This window comes from Scylla paramamosain, chromosome 46 (genome assembly GCF_035594125.1).
Source record: "Scylla paramamosain isolate STU-SP2022 chromosome 46, ASM3559412v1, whole genome shotgun sequence".
NCBI classification, from domain to species: Eukaryota; Metazoa; Arthropoda; class Malacostraca; order Decapoda; family Portunidae; genus Scylla; species Scylla paramamosain.
The window spans coordinates 5093358-5100857 of NC_087196.1; the positions used below are offsets into that span (position 1 = coordinate 5093358).

General features: G+C 35.0%; 1 protein-coding gene across 2 annotated transcripts in view; it reads left to right on the top strand.

Annotated features, from left to right (window-relative positions):
• Window positions 1–4790: 4790 nt before the first annotated feature.
• LOC135094549 (zwei Ig domain protein zig-8-like) overlaps window positions 4791–7500 on the top strand; it is a 64126-nt gene continuing 61416 nt past the window's right edge. The window contains exon 1 of one of the 2 annotated variants that reach the window (XM_063994726.1): window positions 4791–4910. The gene's annotated coding sequence lies outside the window, so the exon portion shown is untranslated. The remainder of the gene's footprint in view (window positions 4911–7500) is intronic. The other variant, XM_063994727.1, reaches the window with a different exon arrangement.

Sequence of the window (7500 nt, forward strand, 5' to 3'; positions counted from 1 at the left end):
TTTTTTATTCTTTACAGACTTGTATTTTTTTTTCTTTCTTTGTTTTATTTTATTGCAATTGAACAGTTTCTTGATTAGTGTTCTGGCCAGGTAAAGACACAAAATAAGCTGGTGTTCTCCCAGTATCTCCTTTCTCTGGCCATGCTGGGACACTTTTATTGACAGTTTTCTTGAGAGCAAAAGATGACCACAGCAGTAAGAAGGGTTAATGCTCACCTCTTTCATTTCTCTTATTTTTATTCATATTTTTTTTTTATTATAACAGCACCGTCTGCAATTACTAGTCGCACTTTCATCTTTTCTTTTATCATTCTTTTCATCTTAATACAAAAACTCTACAACTTTTTTTTCAACCTTACCTTCGTCCATTCTCTTTAAATTCTTCTTGCTTTCACTCCTGCCAACTTTCACATCTCAATGCCAACTTCTTAAATTTATTCATACTCTAATTTGTATTTCGTCAGTTTTAGAACTTAAAAAATTAACCTTTTTTAATTTTTCTTCTGATTTTCCTTTCTTTGTACATTTCCAGAACCTTAAATCCATTAATTTCTTCGCATTTCACATTTTTATCATGGTCTAATCTTCAAACAGCAATATCTATTTTTTTCTCATTTACATCTCTACTTTCTTAAATGCAATATTTCTTTTCACTTTCCATTCTTTGTACATTTTCAGAACCTTAAATCCTTAAATTTATTCACATTATATATATATATATATATATATATATATATATATATATATATATATATATATATATATATATATATATATATATATATATATATATATATATATATATATATATATATATATATATATATATATATATATATATATATATATATATATATATATATATCATGGTCCAATCTTCAAACTGTAATATCTATTTATTTTTTTCTCATTTCCATCTTTACCTTCTTAAATGTAATCTCTTTTCACTTTCCTTGGATTATTTTCATTCCCTTGCCCATTTTCAAACTACAGTTGAGGTCACTAACAATACAACTACCCATGTTAACACTTTCATCAAAACTTTATCTCTTCACTAAATCAATTCCTTCATTTTCCATCTCTCTCTCTCTCTGTAAACTCGATCTCTGCCCACAGTCCTTAGCATACTTTCACTTCCTTCCCATTTCCAAACTACAAACTGGTTCACTAATACAATAACTAACAATGCTTATACTTCCATCAAATCTTTATCTCTTCACTAAATTCATTCCTTCACCTTCCATCTCTCTCTCTCTCTCTCTCTCTCTCTCTCTCTCTCTCTCTCTCTCTCTCTCTCTCTCTCTCTCTCTCTGTAAACTCAGTCTCTTCTCACAGTCCTTGGCATTCTTTCACTTGCTTGCCATTTCTGAACAACAATCGAGATGACTAACAATACAACTAGCAAGACTCTCATACTTTACCTTGTGAAAATGTACAAGAAATGAAGATGAGAAGAAAACGTCTGCCAAATTTCAAAAGTGATGTTATGATAGTGTTAGCTAGTGTTTGTTTGTAGGTAGTAGTGTTTGTTTATAGGTAGCAGTGTCTGTTTGTATGCATGTCACTGATGGAAAATTTTTCGTTAGCGTTTGTGGATTTTATCACCCAAACTCTTCCTCTCACTTCCATCACAGAAAAAAAAAAAAACATACGAGTATCTATCAAAATTTGAGATCTAAATATACACTTTCATTCTACAAAAAAAAATAAATAAATAAATAAATAAATAAATAAAAAATAAAAATAAATCTCAGTATTCACATTTCTACCCCAGGAAAAAAAAAATATTTGTCTACTTTCAAATCTTCACACACTTCCATTCAAGAAAATGCAAAATAAAAAAGAAGAGAAAACAGACAACTTCAAATTTTATGAGTCACTTTTCCATCACGCCCCTAACCAAAAATAAATAAATAAATAAATTTATTTATTAATGAAAAATAAAATAATCCAATAAGTGAATATATAAAAATAAAAACAAATAAATAAAACATACACACACGTCAACTTTCAAATCTTAATACTCACCCTTCCATCACGCCCAGACAAAAATAAATAAATAAATAAATATAAAGCACAACTGTCAACATTCCAATCATAACACCTCCCACTCACAAATAAAAAAAATAAATATACACATACACAAATAAACACAAACAAAAATACAAAATAAATAAATAAAAAACATAATCAACTTTCCAATCTTAACACACACACACACACACACACACACACACACACACACACACCTTCCCTCCCCTCCAGCCACAGTCCTCACCGCGCCCCGCCCTTCCCTCAGTCTCAAGTGCCTGCCTCGTGTCACCTTCCACCGCTCAATAAAAATACACACAAATTTCCCACACATCCACACTTCTCCAGGTAAATTTCCACCTACCAGTGTTATCACCTGGACACACACACACACACACACACACACACACACACACACACACATTCTCCACAAATCTCGACACGACACAAATCTGCACATATAATTCCTCTCTCTCTCATTCTCTCTCTCTCTCTCTCTCTCTCTCTCTCTCTCTCTCTCTCTCTCTCTCTCTCTCTCTCTCTCTCTCTGTGTGTGTGTGTGTGTGTGTCTGTGATTGCCGTTCTCCATCTGTCAGATTTCTTTGTCCATTCTCTATCTCCCTGTCCATCTGCGTCATTCTATCTATCTTTGTCTCTGTCTGTGTGTCTGTGTGTCTGCCCCTCCACAACCGCCACCACCACCACCACCACCACCACCGCCACAACTGCCATCACCGCCGGCAGACTGCCTTGTCAAGTCAATTTTCATATTTTCTTAATCTGCACAGGCGGGGAAGGCCAAAACAGACAGACAGAGACAGACTGACAGACAGACAGAGAGAGAGAGAGAGAGAGAGAGAGAGAGAGAGAGAGAGAGAGAGAGAGAGAGAGAGAGAGAGAGAGAGAGAGAGAGAGAGAGAGAGAGACTAAAGAAGAGGAGAAATAGAAGAAAGAATTTGAAACATTATGAAAGAGTAAGCAGATAAAATAGTAATAAAGAGGAGGAGGAGGAGGAGGAGGAAGAAGAGAACGAGAGAGAATTCAACCTTTTCCAAAACAGTAAAATAATGATAACGAGAGAGAGAGAGAGAGAGAGAGAGAGAGAGAGAGAGAGAGAGAGAGAGAGAGAGAGAGAGAGAGAGAGAGAGAGAGAGAGAGAGAGAGAGAGAGAGAGAGAGAGAGAGAGAGAGAGAGAGAGAGAGAGAGAGAGAGAGAGAGAGAGAGAGAGAGAGAGAGAGAGAGAGAGAGAGAGAGAGAGAGAGAGAGAGAGAGAGAGAGAGAGAGAGAGAGAGAGAGAGAGAGAGAGAGAGAGATTAAAACGAAGGCCAGGAGGACAAATTAATTACGTGAAGTGAATCTAAATAAGATAATAATGCAAATAAACAAAGCAAACAAACAAAAAAACATGTAAGCTCCCTCACTATAATGCGCTCTCTCTCTCTCTCTCTCTCTCTCTCTCTCTCTCTCTCTCTCTCTCTCTCTCTCTCTCTCTCTCTCTCTCTCTCTCTCTCTTATTCATTTATTATCTCACTATTCTTTTAGGAGAAAGGCACAATACGTATTCTCTCTCTCTCTCTCTCTCTCTCTCTCTCTCTCTCTCTCTCTCTCTCTCTCTCTCTCTCTCTCTCTCTCTAATAGTAGATAAATATGCACTTTTGTTAGCTGGGAAAAGAATAGAACTTAGTGGGAGAGTGTGAGGGAGAGGGGAGGGGAGAGGGGACGAGTGAGAGGGAGAGGGCAGCGGTCCAGAGGAGTGAGGGGAGAGGAAGGCGAAGAGTTGTGTGTGTGTGTGTGTGTGTGTGTGTGTGTGTGTGTGTGTGTGTGTGTGTGTGTGTGTGTGTGTGTGTGTGTGTGTGTGTGTGTGTGGAAAGATGATGTACATAGGAAACTTTCATTACTACTACTACTACTGCTGCTACGAAGAAGAAGAAGAAGAAGAAGAAGTAGAAGAAAAAAAGAAGAGCAACAACAACAAGAATAAGAAAATATGAACAACAACAACAGCAACAACAACAACAACAACAATCAGGCCAACACTCAAACACATGTGCGAAAAAATAAATGAAAAAAGGTGAAATTTATTACTGACACCCCCCACCTCTCTCTCTCTCTCTCTCTCTCTCTCTCTCTCTCTCTCTCTCTCTCTCTCTCTCTCTCTCTCTCTCTCTCTCTCTCTTGTTGCGTAAGTTTGCAGTCAATATTCTCTCAGTACAAGTAAAGTGAAGACACCTCCTCCTCCTCCTCTTCCTCCTCCTCCTCCTCCTCATCTTCTTCTTCTTCCTGCTCTGGAGAAATCAGTTGTTAGTTCTTTGTGTTCCTTTGTGTTAATTTTCTTTTCGTTTTCCTTTCCCTTTTTTATCCTTATTTCCTTCAATCTTTTCTTCTTTCATCTTTCATACTTCGTTTCATGTTTTGTTTTTGTTTTTTTTCGTTCCTTCCTTCCTTTTTTTTTCCTATATCCTTCTTCCCTCCCTTCTCTCTCCTTTCTTCTTCCCTTTCCCTCCTCGCCTGCTTTCCCCTTCTCTTTTTCCCTCCCCCTTCTTTCCTTCCTTCCTTCCTTCCTTCCTTCCTTCCTTCCTTCAACACTCAAAACTGTTTATAAATTTCTCCAGCAATATATATTTTTTTCTACTGTAATCTCTCTCTCTCTCTCTCTCTCTCTCTCTCTCTCTCTCTCTCTCTCTCTCTCTCTCTCTCTCTAGCACACCGCCCCGCCCTTGTCACCACCACTACCTCCTCCTCCTCCCTCTCCCTCAGTAGTTCCCGAGACCTCGTGGTGAGCGGACGTGCGCGCACTCGCTCCCTCAAGCCAAACTCTGATACACGGAGGCTACAACTGACGAAAAGCGCGTCTCCCGTTTTCTCTCGCGTCTATCACGGTACTCTTTCCATTTTCTTTGGTGTTTTGAGAAAGTACGGTGTTGTTTTGGTTCGTTTTTCGCTCCGTGGTTTGAAAGTTGCGGGGGAAGTTGGTGGGAAATGATGGGAAGTGAAAGATAGAGTGAAGTTTGCGGGGGTGACTCAAGAAAGTGCAAGGAAAACAAGTTTGCGTGGGGGTGACTTAAGAAAACTGAAGGAAAAGAAGTTATAGGATTTTTTTTCTAAAGATTATTCAAAAGGAGAGGAAAGGAAAAGTTTTATTTAAGTATCTGTTGTTGGAGTTGAAGATAATTGGAAAATGGAAGGAAGTTTGGACATGTTTTTGTCGACATAACTAAAGAAAAGCAGTCTTTAAGTATTTTTTATGAAAGGAATTCAGGAAAATTTTAAAGACGAAATAAATTTGAAATATTTTTATCGACATTACAAGTGAACAGCAATTTTTTGAAGTATTTTTTTATCGATACAGTTCAAGAATATCAGAAAATTGAGTTTTGGAACTTTTTTTTATACATATAAAAGAAAAACGAGAAAAGGAGGGAAGATTGAGGTATTTTTTGTTCCTAAAGAAAATATGCAAAGGGAAAAATGTTGAAGTATTTTTTTGTGGCCACGATCTAAGAAAGTGAGAGAAACAAGGAATTTTTGAAAGTTTTTGTCTATATAAATAAAGAAAATTAAGTAAACAATTTTGAAGTATTTTCTGAAAATCACGGAAAAGAGAAAAGAAGGGAGGTTGAAATAATTTTGGTTGGGATAATTCTGAAAAAAAAAACTTTGGACATTTTTAAAGAGAATGAAAGAGGAAGTAAACCACTGAAGTACACTTCGAAATACTTCAGCAGAATGAGAGACGGACAAATAATTTGAAGAATTTCTTGCGATGACTTACAACTACAAAAGTAAAGAATCTGAACCATTTTCCCCAATACAATTTAAGAAATATTTAAGAATGCTTGTAATCTGAATCATTTATAAAAGTAGAATGAAAGAAAATGGAAACTTTGGAGCACTTTTGACGGAATGACTGAGGAGAAATGACAAAAAGAAAAAAAAATACGTATGATTTTTTTTACTCGTATTTTGTGATGAGCAGTTTTTTTTTTTTTTAAAGTTGAAAGAAGGAAGGAAATTTGGAGGTTTGAAAAAAAAATAAGTATCGAAATTTTGAGATTAAAGTGGAGGAATTCTTGTGACTTTTATTTATTTATTTTTTCTTTACGTGTGAATACTGAAACAATGCATTTTTTGCTATGCATTGTATTCGTTTCTTTTTTTTTTCCGAGCCCCCAGCTGTAAAAGATAACAAATAAATAAATAAACAACAAAGAAATTGAAAAAAATGTGTGAAAATAAACAAATGAATGAAAAAATAAAGTATTAAAAACAAGCAAAAAAGTAATTGGATGATGGTCACCGTTTCCTAATTAAAAAAAAATGGTAATAATAATAATAATAATAATAATAATAATAATAATAATAATAATAATAATAATAAGTAAAACGTAAATTAATGTAAATATGAATGACATATTTTTCTTCCGTAACAAGTACACATCGTCACTACACGAGAGGAACAGACACCGCAACACTTGTCACATTACAACTCAACTTTCTATTAATGTCCACCTTTAACCCTTTCACTGATATATGCAACAATTCACTCCACGAAAAACAATGTATTTTTATTATTATCTTATTGATTTTTATTCATTTTTATTTTACTTATTTATTTATTTATTTATTTATTTATTTATTTATTTATTTATTTACTTATATAGAAGGGGGTACCAGTCAAGGACAACAAAATTAGGAGAAAAAAAAAAAAAGGTGGCGGGGGGCACTGAGACATCTACAATTTTTACATCTACAAGAAAGAACGGGATGAAAAAAAATAAAGTAAATAAAATAACAGACTTTGCAATTTCTCGGCAGTACAATGTTTGCAGGTGATTGCAGAACAAGGCATCATATCAAGGTGTCTCAGAGGTGCTGGTGATGAAGGAAAGATGCACCAAATACCAGGGAAGCGTTAAAATTAATTATGAACAATAAATAAGAAAAAAAAATACTTATATATTTTCTTCTAACTTTCCAACTTTTCTAAGACTGGAATATATACGTGAAGGTTAAAAATTTGAAAAAAAAATTTAAAAACGTTAGAAAAATATAATTATCTCCTTTTTTCATCAGTGTTGTAATAATCTTCCCATTTCTAGTGTTGCTACAGTTAATAGAGGTGTTATATATAGCCATTCAATTAACCTGCGCTCCAGTACTTTCTCTTCCTAGTCTTCATACAGTTAATAAGTGCTGAAATATTAACACATTTATTCCAAGTGCTGCAACATTCCCATTCTAGTGTCCATACAGGTAATGGGCGCTTTAACATATACCCATTCAATTAACCATTCCTCTAACACCTTCCCTTTCTAGTCACCATACAGTTAACCCTTTCAATAGTATATGAATGCTTCCTCACCCTTCAGTTAATCATTTCTCTAACACCTCTTTCTAGTTTCCATACAGTTAACCCTTCAATTAACCATTTCTCTAACAGCTTCCCTTTGTAGTCTCCATAGTTAACCT